This window comes from Melanerpes formicivorus, unplaced genomic scaffold (genome assembly GCF_026170545.1).
Source record: "Melanerpes formicivorus ecotype bairdi unplaced genomic scaffold, bMelFor1.0.p_v2 SCAF_60, whole genome shotgun sequence".
Lineage (NCBI taxonomy): Eukaryota > Metazoa > Chordata > Aves > Piciformes > Picidae > Melanerpes > Melanerpes formicivorus.
In genome coordinates, this window is record NW_027142412.1 from 1,757,806 (window position 1) to 1,773,711 (window position 15,906).

Here is a 15,906-nt window from a genome sequence, read left to right on the forward strand (position 1 = left end):
GTGGGGCTTTGACAGGTGAAGGCAGCTATTGTAGAGAATGAGCAGAGAAGGAGAGGCTGAGTCTTCATCTATTCCCCTTGCTGAGCTCAACTCCCCATAATCCTTAAAAAGGGAGGAAACAAACCCAAACCTCTCTGCATCAGCCTGTTTTGGCCATACATCCTCCCTACTGCAATGGCACTCAGACCATCACAGCAACCCAATGAAGTGTTGCTGTAATTAAGGTTTAATGGAGCTGCAAGACTGTGTCATAGCAAAGAGCCTTATAACAGAGGTGGAATGCAATTTACTACCCACCAGGTATAGAGCAATAAATCTGCAATATTTATTGGCAAGAGAGAGAAATGTGATCCAGAATTCCATATGCTAGGTTGGGGGAGGAGATGAACATCACTTCCAAGGGGGGAAAAAACTTCCTTGCCTGCTCTTACCCTCTCATCATTGCATCCTGGAACTGGGATAGTGCTTCTGCCTGTAGCCCATTCCCCAGGAGCCCAAAGCACATCCTGAGCTGCAGGCAGACAGCACCAGGGAAGCCTGGCTGCTCTGAGGGTGGGGAGTGGCAGCTGGTACCCTGTCAGTTCAGGAGGGGAGGGGATACTGGAGCTAGCACATCTGGCCAGCCCTGCATTCTTGCAATATGAGCCCCAGGATAATGTGAACACAAAACCTTGGGGCCAGCATTGCAGCTGGTGTAAGGCAGCATTACTGATTTGCACCCACTGAGTGGCTGGCCTCAGGGTTTTCTTTTCCCCCTCCTTCACCTCTTTCACTTGAAACTTGTGGGCAGGCAATAAACTGCACGTTATTCCATTTATTGCCCTCAGAAGGGGGAAAGGCTGAGCAGACCACAGAGCTCAGCCTGCTGGTCCCCAGGCATGGAGGCATTCCTAGCCTGCTGCTCCAGACCATAAACCTATCCCTTCTGCTGTAGAAACAGACTCCAGGGAAGCATCTGTTGCACTTCCAGTGCACTGGTAAGTTTGGGTCAAAAAACCCTCCCCAAAGCCCCCAAAACTCACACTTCAAGTGGTGTATTGAACACATTGACACTATATGGGAGTGGTGGTGAGAGGATGCCACTGGCCAGAGGTACAGAAGTGACAACTAGAGAAGATCCATATTTCTGAAAGTCTGAAGGCTGCACTAATGTACCATCAAAAACATAAAGAAGTTGTGCAGCCAACCCATTCAATACATGGCTTTATCCATTCATTTTCAAGCTGAGAAGAATCACAGAACCATTTTGATTGGAAGAGAGCTCTAAGATTGAGTCCAGCTATCAACCTAATGCCACCATGACCATTAAACCGTGTCCCAAAGTGACATGTTTACATGGGTTTTTTAACACCTCCAGAAGATGAATATGAGCCAGCAGCATGCCCAGGTGGCCAAGAAGGAAAGAAATTTTTCCTCACCTCCAACCTAAGCCTCCTGTAGCACAATTTCAGGCCATTTCCTTTCATTCTATCAGTTGATGCTAGTGAGAGGAGACCAACCCCTACCTCACTCCAACCTCCTTTCAGGGAGGGATGCATGTGTGGGAACAGGGCACACCATGATTTCCACTGCTCTGAGGTGGATGGCTAAATGTCAGTGTCTGAGCAATACAACTGCTGTAACTACTATAATATATACTATAACTACTACAACTACTCTAACTAGGTACAACTACTATCTGTAGACAAACTAACTAGAGAACTACTGCCAGGTGGGAAAACAACCAGAGAAAAGCCCTAGTCCTGGAAGGTGCTGAGTACCTGTGCTGGAGACTGTGGGAATGACAAACAGCTAGTCCCTCCTAAGGGAGTGGATTAGTTGTTTCCTATGTGTCCAATAGACATTTTCTCTTTGAGGAAAACAAGGAGCAGGTGGCTTGGTCCTGCCTTCCGAACGGGCTGCGGCAGATGCAGGGCAGCGCTGAAGGGGAAGATAAGGTTTCACATCCTTTAAATCCCTGCTAGCTAACTGGGTTGTCGGGAGGGTCACCAAGATTTGTTTGCGTGCATGTGCGAGTGTCAGAGACCAAGGAGGGGACAAGAAGGAGTTTTCCAGCAAGATTAATCCTCTACCAGAACTGGCTGTGTCCCAGGAATGACTCTCGGCAATGCCGGCATAAATCTACAATTAATGCTGCTCGCTTCAATAGAGCTGCTTGGGAAGTAATTGACAGCAGTGCTTGGCCCACTTGGTGCTGATCCCATGGCTTATGGTCTCATTTTCCCTCTCTGAATGAATTTCCCACATGGATTTCCTGCTTCTCTCCACAGTTCAAGTATTTAGGGCCATGGAACTGCATCAGCTCTATAGGAGAGGTTTCCATTGAAGACCTCAGAGATGATGTGTTGGCAGTGATACAACTGGTAGCTGGTACCATCTGTCATGACTGCATGGTGACATTAGTGCTCTGGCTCCTTCCAGCCAGGAGGAGGCTGAGGTGACAGGGCCACAGGAGCTCTTCAGGTGGTTTCAGCATTTCAGCACAAGCACATTGCAGGCTCTGGCAGCATTTCAAGATAGCCTCCGAGCTCCCTGTAGATGTGCCAGGATGATAACCTTGGCCCTACCTGCTGCAGCAAAGGTTTCAAAGGCTCCTCACAGGTCTGACTTCCAAATTAGCTGGAAAAGCTCATCATTTATTGACTTAGGGGATGAAGTTGTTAACAGATGGAGTGCACTTGAGAGGCTACACTCTCCAAGGAGCCCTGAGAGACGCTGCATCTACCCAAGATGCAGACTGCTGTACTAAAAGGTGTTGGGTTAGCAGGCAGCCTTTTTAGTTCATCCTTAATCATGGCAGCATGCCTCTGTGGTGCTGGTAGCTATCTCCCAGCCTACAAGGGCAGCAAAACCCAGCAACTACCATTAGATGTTTCTCAAACAACTCTGAGGAAGCTTTCCTTCTCAGTCTGCATGTCTGAAGGTTTTCAGTGGCCCTGGTGCCTTCAAGTGCCATGCACAGATGGGACACTGATAGCCTGGGTGCTGTATTGACAGGATTCAGAGGAGAAAATGAGGGCTTTTCTCCATCCTCAGGTTTAGGCCATAATTCTAAGATAGTGCCAGGTTCCATGTGGATGCTCCTGTGCACATCTCAAACTGCTGTTGGCCAAGCTAACATTGTTTTGGGAAGTTGAGCTTGTCTAGGAAGGCTGAAGCCTTGTTTCTTAGCATACAGGAAAGGAAAACACAGGGAAGGCCAGATCTACCATTTATATAACTCATTCTTTACACAAATCTCTTTGGTTGCTTCAAGCTTTCCACCCTCATCAGGCCTCACACTCTCAAAGAAAATAAGCTTCTTCTTAAGTTCAAGTGAAACCTCCTGTGTTCTGGTTTGTAACCACAGCACCTTTCCTATCACTGGCCACCACTGAGAAGAGCCCAGTCCCATCCTCATGACCTTCACCCTTTAGATATTTGTATGCATTTATAAGATGCCCTCTTAGTCTTCTCTTTCCCAGGCTTAAGATCCCCAGGTCTCATAAGAGAGATGCTCCAGTCCCCTCATCATCCTGAAACAAGCTATTTGTGCTTCAAGAAGATCTGGCTGAGGAGAGAGACAGTTCCTCCTCCCTTGAAGGCACTCAGAAGTGCTCTATGTGCTGCCTAAACACAGCAAAGATTTTATTGTTGGCTTTGTTGTTTTCTTTTTGCTCCTTCCTTCTCACTGCCTCCAGAGCCAAAGGGCCTGTTTGTTTTCCTGTTCCTTATCAGAAAGGTTTATTTGCAATTGCTTGAGAGAGGGGGAAAAGCTCTCCATAGCCACAGGCAGACAAGCTCAGTGCTCAGGAACGTAATGGCTGGAGCCCGTGGGCCCATATGCTCGCCGTCGTGTGAGGTGGAAGGCCAGCTCTGATCACATCCAGCTGCTCAGGATACCACTGATCAGGTATGGCTGGATGTCAAGACAACGGGATCGGCTTGACCCGGGGTTGTGCTGGGGAGGGGAATCAGCAGCAGCTATTTAAAGCGTGTTGCAGAACTGGGAATTTTGCTCTTTGGGGATGTCAGGGCTGCAAACACAGACACATATACAGTACCCTGAAGGAAGGGAGGGATGGAGGAGGAGGAGGTTATGTTTTCCCTGTCAGCTGCTATAGCATCCTTGGAGCTTCATGAGAGAAAGAGCCAAGCTTTCATAGTGCACTGAATAATTCCTGCATTTGGAGGTTCCTATTTCCTCCTCCTCGATGAATTAAGACCTAGGAATTCAGCTTGTTTGTTGTCGCTTTTGTTACTGAATATCCATGAAAAGCTCAATGTCCCTGGGAACTAATTAGGTATTAACCCTGCATTATTGCTGCAAATCAGCCATGGAAACATGCCATTTGGCTAAATCCCCTTGAAATATGGAAATATGGAAGGATCAGGTGGAATGGCGAAAAAATGTTAAAAATAAGGGAAGATTTCTGATCCAGGGAAGGAAAGGAGGAAATATTTCAAGCAAAAGTTGAATTCTCCAAAAGCAGTATTATTGTCTACAACTGCTATCAAATGCTAAACAAAACTACCAGGTAGAAACAGATCTGTTTGCAGAAGAGCCATGAGGTCTCAGCCACCAAAAGAGCTATGTCTGGGAGAGATGTGGGTGAGCTTGGGACCTGTGTGAGACCTACTCCAGCCTAACTTAAACTGCTTTACTTGTTTTATTAGTGCCTCACTACATCCTCAATGCTTTTGGGCAAGGGACTTTTGGGAAGACCACTTCTATCAGATCACACAGAGAGGAAATGGACTCAAATTGTGGCAAGGGAGGTTTAGGTTGGATGTTAGAGAACAAATTCAGTACTGCAAGAGCAGTCAGACATTGGAACAGGCTGCCCAAGGAGGTGGTGGAGTCACTGTCCCTGGAGGTGTTCAAGAAACCTGTGGCCATGGCACCTAGGGACATGGCTTCATGGCCATGGTGGTGTTGGGTCAGTGCTTGGACTTGATGATCTTAGAGGTCTTTTTCCAGCTGAAACAATTCTGTGATTTTATATCTTTGAGGACCTGAGCTTTCAGTGATGGCAGGCAATAATGGTATGTTTTGAAGTACCTTCTTCCTTCCATGCACTGCAGCCTTTCAGAGCACACCATTGCCTGACACAGAAGCACAGACCACTAATGGCATGGTATGAGTAAGTGCGTACAGATCTATATTTTATTACTCAAGCCACTGCAGGAATCTGCAGATAATTAACTCTGAATACTTACTCATCTCTTTTCCCCTCAAAACCCTTCCCCATCTGACTTAAACCTTTATTTGTGGTCCAAGAAGCAGCATGCTTAATCACACTGAACCGGGGCAGAGACAAGCTTTGAAGAGGCCTTCTAATAGCTGAAGACTCTGAAACTAAGCTATCACAAACAGGATTGCTCTCATCCAGCCCCCTCTTACCACAATAAGCTACAGAGTCCTCTCCTCTGTTTATGAGACACAGCAGAGCTGCTGACCCTCAAACCAGGTACCCTCAAACCTGAATGTTTCTCCAACATGATGTCAGCCCAGACAAATAGGGCCTCAGGTCTACACACCACTGAACCAAAACACTGTGATTTGATAAAAGCAGCTCAGCAAGTGTTTTGACTTTGGATGACCAGACTCAGAATGCACATTTCCTTTTCAGCTTCCCTATTGCTTCTTCTCTTTGCCATCAGGTAATTAGGTGACTCTGGCCAAATCTATTCCCTTCTCCTTTCTCCTGAATTCTCTCCTCACCCATTTGGACAGCCAGCTCCCCTGGGCTGTCTCATGCTTGCATGGAACCAACACAACAGGACTGTAGACTTCTTCAGGACACCTTACACATGCCTGTAGTGAGAAATTATTAGTACAGTTCTTTGCTTTCAACATTGTTGTACAAGCACTTCCCACAAATCCAGTATGGAAGTGAAAAGCCTCATTTCAATTGTTCATGGGTTCACAGCATTCAGCAGTCCTCCCCAAACCATCCTTGTCTCCCCATTACAATAAAATAACCCTGCCCCTGATCACAGCTACATCCAGCCTCCAGCTTCCCTTGCACAGAGCAGACTCTGGGGGGCTCACGGTGGGAGGTCTATTCTCACATCAAATTAAAGCCAGACAGAATCAATTTAAGCACAAAGGATGGGGTCTGCTGAGATGACAGAAAGCATTTGGGACAAAATCTCACAGCTGAATGCAAGAGAAATGCCATTGCCCAGAGTTTCTTGTTCCTCTGTGGAAGCTGGGGCCCAACATCTCTCCAGATGACTCAAGACTGCCAGTCCTCATTTTAGTTGCAGTGGTTCACGGTGCTAGATAGCAAGGAAGACAGAAGCTAGAGACGGATTGAAGAGGATATGAACATAGGAAATTATCAGAGGGGGGACTTTTAGTAACTGAGAAAGAAATGAATAATGGCTCTGCTTCCCTCCATTACTCAGAGATGACTAATTCCTGGGGGGCCCTGAGATAAGAAAACCAAACCCAGATTTTGTATGTTGGCAAAATCCCCGCAGATGAATTCTGCTTCTTGAGATTCATTCTCCACCTTATGCCCCTCCACAGCCACTGCCTGAGGATCTATTCTGTATATTCATCCCTGCAGTCCCCCAGAAACGCCTGCTGTGCTTGTTCCTACCTTTGTCCTCTGGTGACCCAAGGCCATGCCCTGGCGCCTTTCTGAAGCCAGCCCTGCTTGCTGAGGGAAATGGCAGAACACTGTAGCCCATGCCCTGAGTAACAGATGTTGGCTTTGTAATTTTAACCCCCCTTTAAGCCATCCCCCCTCCCCCTCATTCCTCATCCGGCATCTCCAGCCTACATGCCAGCCAATTTGTTACCTCCAAGGAAGGTCAGGGTCCTGCTGGGTGCTGCACATCTCTCAGCTTGGAGCACTCAGTTTCAAATCTTTTTTCCCCACTAAACAAGATGTTGAAGCAGGGAAAGAATGAATCAAAGAAATTGGTTTGAAAGAGGGACTGGTACAGGCTGTGTCTGGTTGAGGGGAACTATAATTTGCTTCCCCTCCTGTAAATTCTCCGATGTCCTGGTAACAGGCACAGATTTTGAAGGGGGGAAATGTCTCTGGATACTCCTGAGATCTTCAGCTTCCACAGGGAGCAAGTAAGCAGCATTAGCTCTTAGGCATTTGCCTTGCTGGGCTGATTTGTGGTGTGAAAATGCTCTAATTAGTCATTTAACTTAAGACCTAAGAGTCCCAAGAGAGGATTTCAGAAGGGAATTCAGAGCTCTTCAGACTGAAATGAACAACTGCCTAATGCAATGGTTCTGCATCTCTTTTTCATTATCTCTGTCTCCATCTCTCCCTTTGACTATCTATTAAAAATAGGTGATACAAACGCTTCCACATCTTTGCCAAGCCATGGCTTGTGTGGCACCCCCTGAAATCATCCCATTGTCTTCTGGCCATGGGCTGGGAAAAAAAAGGAGGCTCTGCTGAAGAACGTGGAGCTGGTCAGTAGTAAGTGCTGCTTCACATCTCTGATACAATGGAGTGGAACAGAGAAGCTGCTTAAAAATTCCAACCCTCCAGTGCTGGACTGAATTTTAAGGATGACCTTAGTTTAAATCCTGATCAAAGCATCAAATCTTCAAATCATTCTAAAGTTAGTTGAACATTCCCACTCCCCTGAGATTTACTGAGAGGTTCTGTAAGCAGCCACGGTGGGGTGATAGTGTTTGTTACCTTCCTAACATACATCCCAGGGACTGGAAGACTTAGGTCTATGGTATTCCCCACTCCAGTACTGCCACACTGAGTAACCTCAGCACAGTGGTTTCCCCAGCTTGTACTCTTCCTAACAGGAGTGACAAGCAAGTGACTTTATGCTTGGTTTGGAAAGCTCCCAGCTGGTGTAGCAAGGTTCTGTTGAGTGGTTTAATCCCCTGAAAAGATGTAGGCTGGGTAGTTTTGGGCTTCACATTGGATTATCATCCAGTGTGCTGGCTGTTACACCAAACTGACTCCTAGGCAGGTTAGGGAAACCACTGGCTTGGGATTTGGGAAACTTCCAGCAGGATTCAGATCACCTCATCAGGTACCCCAACTGCAACACCATTCAAGCACCCAGAATATTGACTCTCAAACTTTATGTAATGTAGAAGGGCTTCAAATCCATCAACCTCTACTTCAGGCTGTGGTACTATCCCCTGAAATCCTGCAGAAGCTCCTCTAGGTAGCTAAGTTACAAACATCACCCCATACTCAGCCTCAATTCAGATCCAGAGAGCCACTCAGAGTTCCTGAGACTGAACCAGCTAAACCACTCTCACCAAATTCCCACCTCAGCCCAGAAGACAGCATGATGTCTCTGGAGGCAGCAGCTCTTGGTCAACTCCACATATTCAACCATCTAGATAACCTGTTCTTCCTGTCCATTATAGTCCCTAGAGTAGCTTAGAGGACTCTTTCTACAGTTCAGAGTTCTCCAGGGGTTCTCTCCTCAGCATAGCACTGAACTTAAGGAGCATGGATACTAACCACTCAGAAATAAACCCAACAAATTAAATCCTTGTATGTCCTTTGAAACATTCTAATGCCACGTTAACAACATTTTATTCTGAGCTCTGGGTTCCCCAACGCTGTAAGGAGCTACTAGCAGCAGTTCACACAAGCACACTCTGCTCAGCTCCTCGGACATCACACCTCTGGCCATGAGAAAGCTGCTGTGTTTTTCTGAGAAGCTTAGTGAGGAAAAAGAAATCATTATCACCACATGACAAAACCCAGTTCCAGCTGATACTGGGAACAAATGAAACTATAGACTGGCAGAGAGCAAGGTTTGCCTCAAACTTATATTTTGAACAAGAATTCCTCTGCTAGAAATGTCTGAACTCAGAATTAGGCTGCAGGAGGTTTGCCATTGAGGAGTCCCTTTTGCCACTGGAAACAATGGTCCAGGATTTTCTCCAAAGGTTGATATAACATTCAGGAAACGATCCAGCATACAACAGTCCAGTCTCACTGGACAAGAAGAGTCTTTGCAAGGCTACAACCACCCTCTCAGCAGCAAGTCATGGAAGGAAAGGGCTAGTGTGAGGTCCACTAGTAATAGGGAGAGCCAATTATAACTCCCTGAAGAGCACTGTTCCCCATCCACACATGCTGGCCAACAAGGAGCTTGGTTTGCAGGATTGAGTCACATTGCTTTGCACAAGGAGGAGCGAGGAAGCTGCACCTTCCTGCAAACCCCCAAGCCTGAGCCAGCCCTTCCTTCACCAAGCCCAGACCTCCACATCTGGCCACCCAGGACCATGGACAGCAGTTCCACTGCAGGCCTCTAACATGTCACGTTCCCAGCTCTCTCCCTTAAAGAGGACTCCTTCAAACAGATGTAACAGATTTCTGCAGGAGGCTTGGTTGTCTTAGATAGCCTGGACTACAAGTTGAAAACACTCCCATCAAGTATCATGGGCTCCTTCTGCTCATCCCGAGTGCTGGAGTTCTTCAGTGAGTGCACATTAGCCCAAGGAATGCCACTGTTTGTGCCACATTCTGATGAATGCCTTGGTCAGAACACTGCAAAGAGCTTTAAATATTTCTGCTCTGTTGCAAAGAGAAGCCTGTTCCCTAGAGTCCATATCCTGATAACAACAGAGATGTAATGGCAGCGTTCAGAGGAACATCTATCAACCATTCTCTCAGCTTTCCCTGTTAAATAGCCCCTGGCCTCAAAGATACACTTCTGTGCATAGGCCAAGCTGTTACACACCCACATACTCAGTTTTTCTCCACTTACACAACACGAATTCACCAAACAAGCAAGAGACAGTGTGACATCATCTCATTCCCCAAGTTGTCACTGCTCTTTTTCACAAGTTACAGTCATGCATCACTGGGTGCACATGTCTCTCCATGAGGAAAGAGCCACCAGTACCTTCACCTCTGCCATAGCACTGCTGCAAAAGGTTTCAAACACCAAAGCCACTATATCAAGAGCTACCTATTAATTCCCACACATCCTTAATTCTGCATATTTGCCTCAAAATAAGCGGGCCACTGGCCAAGTTCAGTTAGTGATCAGTGGTCATTTGGACAAAGAGCACATCACTGAGATACTACGAGACCAGAAAGCCTATGAGATGGCTTCATTCTCACTCAGCATCCAAAGTTCAGCTGGGAGGATAAGAAAAATGAAAGAAATGGCTAGTGACAGTAAGTCTTGATAGGGTCATGGGCTTGGCAACAGCTTCAACATGCAGGCGGGTGAAAACATCACTCACAAAGTAAAGGGAAGAGGAAAGAAAGCAAGAAGGGGAAGGGGGGAGAGGAAAGAAAAAGGAAAGGTTGATGGACAGTTGGACTTGTCGAGGGTGAAATCAATTAAAGTGCATCAAATCTAGAATTCATGCTTTTTCAAAGTGACAAATATGTGTTGGAAACTGAGAAAGACGAGGGGAAAATAATGTCTTTGACCTCCCGGAGACCGGCTGTTCCTTCCGTCAGAGGAGCCAAAAGTGAAGTGAGATGTGTTCATGATAAATTGTAACAGCCAGGCAGCCACCTTAAAAAAGAACGAGGTGAAAAGGTTACAGAAGGGACCCAAAATGCGAAGAATTCAACCAAACATCAAGATAAATCAACTCAGGCCCTCATGTACACATAGCCAGCCTTCACAGAGCTGCTGCGGCTCATCTCCATTTGTTAGCCTTACTTAAAGTGTAAGAGACACACACGCAGCTTGTTTACAGGGGCTTCTGAACACACTGCTACAAAGGACTGATGCACTTCAGCACTTCCAAAGCCAAGGTGTGCAGTGAGCATGCTACCTGCCACCCTCTTTTTGGGGAATGTAGACACGTAGAGCATTTCTTTGAGGCACACAAATATCAGTGGCAATCCTGTGCTCAGCTCGATTTGGTTGTGTTTTAGGTGAAAGCTTCCAAAGAGTTGACCACCTCCCTCCTCTTAAAGCAAACATGGTCACACTTCTGACAGTTTCAGAGTCTTAGTACATCTTATTTTCTCTTAGGTATCATTTTCTGGTGATAGTACAAATATTTGTCTGGATGCCTCTTACTAGTGTGGTAACTTTGGAGCTTTTCCCTTATTGACACCCCAAAAAATACAGCTAAAAATAATTATGATGGTTGCTCTCCTGCAGAGCAGCTGAATGCAAAGCTAAAGTGTTAAACCCCCCCCCCCCCCAGCAAACACATGACTCCACTAATAAAATCTTGGAAGCATCCCTCTAAGCATTGTGCTCTGCTGGGAACAGAGACATTTTCAACCCATTAACATCTCACAGGATCACAGGATGCTAGGGGTTGGAAGGGACCCCAGGAGATCATTGAGTCCAAGCCCCCTGCCTGAGCACAACTATAGAATCTATTGCAGGGCACGCAGGAATGCATCCAGATTGGTCTTGAAAGTCTCCAGAGAAGGAGACTCCACAACCTCTCTGGGGAGCCTATTCCAGTGCTCTGTGACCCTCACAGTGCAGAAGTTCCTCCTTCACTGTGAGGGTCACAGAGCACAAACCAAGTGAAACTGAACTCAACATTAAAAGACGGTGCACATCCCTCAACAGGGCTTTTCCCACCAAAGGGAAGGTTTCCCAAGTGTACACATGGTTAATTTTTGTTAAAGTTCTCCTTCTGGACCAGTTCTACCAAAATCCTTCCCTGGTGAAGCGTCCAATGGTTTATGGGAACCAGAACAAGTTAGAGCAGCTTTTTGGGGAATATTTGCTGCAGTTCTGTGTGTTCATGACCTTAGGTAGGGTACACCAAATAAACCTCCTCATCAGATGCTCACGTTCCAACTTCAGACTGACTCCCCACTCTAGTCCAACAAGATTTCAAGCACCAGAGGGTCTGTGATACACAGGTCTTCTTAAACTGCAAATACGCCAAATGGCAGGGGTGAGAAGGGACCTCTAGAGGCCATCTAGTCCAACCCATGTGCTAAAGCAGGGTCACTGTCAGCAGCTTGCCCAGGATCACAAGGTCCAGGGGCATCTGGAATCTCTCCAGAGAAGACCACTCCACAACCTCTCCAGGCAGCATGCTCCAGGGCTCCAGTACCCTCACATCAAAGAAGTTCTCCTGCTGTTCAGATGGAAGATCCCTGTGTTCCAGTTTGTGCTGACTGCCCCTTGTCCTATTGCTGGGCAGCAGTGAAAAGAGTCTGGCCCCATCCTCTTGCCTTCCATTGTTTAGTTATTGATCAGCATTGAGAAGAACCCTAATACACAGCAATGGAAAACAATAATCTCTTAATTTTTCCTTCTATTCTTCTAACCAAGACTCATCCAAACCTTTCTGACTGCTTATGCCCACAGCAGACTGACTTTTGTAGAGGTTTCTGAAGAACACGTTTGCTCTCCTGCCCTGAGCTACTGCCAGCACTGAAGGCACTATATAGAATCATAGAATCATATGAAGTAGTTTCCAACAGCTCAGACACAATAAGGCTGTTCATGCTGCTGAGTATTGTGCAGGTGGTCACATTAGGATGGCTCTAAGCATGGAAGCTGTAGAAGATTTCCAACTGCAGCACGGAACTTCTCATGCCTGGGATCTTATCTGGCACTAAGAGCTTGCTGTGACAAATGCTTGTACCAAGGGGAATGAAGTCCCCAGTGACATTGCTGCTGTGAGGAAGCTCAGCTATCAGGTCCTTGCTGGCAGCCTCACATCTCTGCCTTCAGAAAGCACTGGTGAGCATCTCACCAACTCCTCCTGACACAGATGCCCACCCCACTGCTGTTGCATTCTTCTTCCCGACAACCTTCTCTGGATGGTCCCTTCCCTGAAACAGCATGATTCTCTCAGGGAGACACGAGTTCACATCAACAAATTCCTCCCGACACTGCCCTGAAGCACTTTCGCTATGATCAGCTATTCAGAGTGATGGGACACACTAGTTAGATCTCTCTGTGTGTTTATCAATCCCTTCTCAGCCGTTTTCCTCTGTAAATCCGTCAAATCTTTTTCTTCAAGCTCTGTGGGAACAGTTAGGAGCTATCTCCTCAGAGGTGCCTGCCCTGCCACTTGGATTTCATCCCCTCCTGGAGAAGTTAGATGTCAGCAGTTGGAGGACTGGCCCACCTAACACAGACACAGCAACAGCAGCGCTACTGCCAGTGCTCTTGGAGCAATGACATCTTTATGAAACACCCTTACAAGGTCCCTGTGCAGGGGGCTGGGAGAAGCCCTCTTAACAGAGAAGAATGGGAGAAACCCAGAGACAAAGTCACAGGAGTAAAAAGTCTGTAACACCCCAAACTAGACACAAGCAGCTTGTTCTGAGGCAGGATTCAAACTGCTCCACAGGACCTTACAAGAGTTTAGGGACACAGCACTTACAAGTGCCTTGGACTTTCCATGTGTATCAGTATTTCAAGCCTTTACTGCAATGGCCCTTCATCAACACAGTGGAAACTGCTGCCAAAGGAGGAAACCCATCCCTTACAACCCTGTGATGAATGTAAATGAAGCCATACACTGCCACCAATAGATTTGAACCTTACAACTTTCCTTCTGATCATAGATTCATAGAATGGTTTGCATTGGAAGGGACCTTAAAGATCATCTAGTTCCAGTCCTCTTGCCATGGGCAGGGACACCTTCCACTAGCCCAGGTTGCTCAAGGCCACATTCAGCCTGGCACTGAACGCCTCCAGGGAAAGGGCATCCATGACCTCCCTGGGAAACCTGTTCCAGTGTCTCACCACACTCACTGTCAAGCATTTCTTCCTAATCTCCAGCCTAAACCTTCCCTTCTCAAGCTTCAATCCATTGTCCCTCATCCTATCACAACAAGCCCTTGTAGAAAGTCCCTTCCCAGCTCTCCTGTAACCCCCTTCAGGTACTGGAAGGCTGCTCTAAGGTCTCCCCAGAGCCTTCTCTTCTCCAGGCTGAACAGCCCCAGCTCTCAACAGCCTGTCTCTCCCCCATAGGGGAGGTTCTCCAGCCCTCCCATTCTTCCATGGAACTTGCTGCCTGAAGATTTAGAAGTCCCTTTTTAAACAGGGAGGTTCAGAGAGGCTGTTTGCCTTGTAGCGATGCCTGTAACATTCATGGACAGCAGTGAACTGCCAGGCAGCCTAAATCTGCACCGATGCTGTCCTGTGGAAATACACTCTGTAGCCTATATCCAGTTTGATTGTGCAGATCTAGGTCAGCATCCTGCATCCTGACAAATGTCACATGAGGATGCTTATTTCTCCTTTCACACTTGTCATCAGCCAAGCTGGTTATCATCCCCATTTTGTGGTTGGGAGAATGAAGAACAAAGCAATGAAGTGACTTGGCTGAGGCCACTTAGCAGGCCAGTGCCTGACCTGGTAACTAAGCTCCAGGCTCTCCACACCACCAACCAGGGTGATAGCACATTCATAAGATTCTAACTTGTGATACTTTTGGGAAGAAACTTGGTGGAGGGTCAACAAAGCCTGTTTGTAGAGAATACAGATCTACAGTACTGGCTCCAGTTCTGGGCTCTCCAGTTCAAGAGAGACAAGGAACTAGTGGAGAGAGTCTGTTAGATGCTACAGAGATGATGGGGTGACTGGAGCATCTCTGTGAGGAAAAAAGCTGAGAGACCTGGGGCTGTTTAGCCTGGAGAAGAGCAGCCTGAGAGGGGATCTGATCAATGCTCAGTAAGTGCTAAAGGCTGGGAGGCAAAAGGATGAGGCCAGACTCTTCTCAGTGGTGCCCAGTGATGAGGGGTAACGGGGACAAACTGGAACCCAGGAGGTTCCATCTGAGCATTAAGAAAAACCTTCCTTTGAGGGTGCTGCCCTGGAGCAGGCTGCCCAGAGAGGTTGTGGAGTCTCCTCTGGAGAGATTCCAAACCCTCATTGGACATTGCAACCCTGGGCAAGCTGCTGTGGGTGACCCTGCTTTGGCAGAGGGGTTGGACTGGGTGAGCTCTCTTCCAACCCATGCCATTCTGTGAGTCCATGATCACCAATTATATTTTCTTCAATCATCCAGCCTAATGAGTCTACCACAGAGTTTTGGGTGCTATGTACAATATTCCTACTAATGACAGACACCAAAATTTAGAACAAGACCCATCCCTTGCTTGCTCACCAGCCAGAATAAGCACTCAGGGCTTTGGATCCTTTCCTTTAAGCCCTGCAAAATGGGGCAGGAATCTCACAGAGCAACCCTTCGTGCTCTATTTCATCAAACTCTCTGGATGGAAGCACAGTGACAAATATGAGATTAAATATACAGAGCCAACAGAACATTTTACCATCCAAAATAGGGGGTCCTGTCACTATGATCCAATAGCTTCTGCTCCTGCTTCTGATGTCGCATGTCAGAAGGGCAGATGAGGAAGGACCACGTGGCAGAAACAAACAGCTTCACTAAAGAGAGTCTGGTAACTAGCAACCAGACAGCTCCATATCAGACACATCCATGAGGAATGACAAAAAGTTCCCAAGAGCCAGGCAGCAATTGTGATTCTTCCAGGCCTGAAATGTCTTTCTTTGGCCAAAAAAATATTTGCCATCTGACTACCAGCATTTCTATTTTGGAGTTTTTCTTGATCTTCACTAAGTTGCTTTCCTACATTGCATAAAACCTTCTACATTGCATAAACCCTTCTAGTTCTGCAGTATTAGAATGATTTTTTTTACCATCTCTCCTAAATTTTTTAAAATCTTTTGGTGTGTGGGTGTCAAAGTAATTTGGTGCTGAAATATCTTGGGTGAGGTTGGAAAGGAGATGAAGCTTTTCAATTTTTAGGGAAGAAAATGAAGAAGTCTTTCCCAAGTTACTGTTCCATTACATGTTCTGGAACGGGTCCAGAGAAGGGCCACAAGGATGATCAGAGGGCTGGAGCACCTCTCCTATGAGGACAGACTGAAGGAGTTGGGGCTGTTCAGTCTGCAGAAGAGAAGGCTCCGAGGTGACCTCATTGTGGCCTTCCAGTATCTGAAGGGGGCCTACAGGAAGGCTGGGGAAGGACTTCTCAG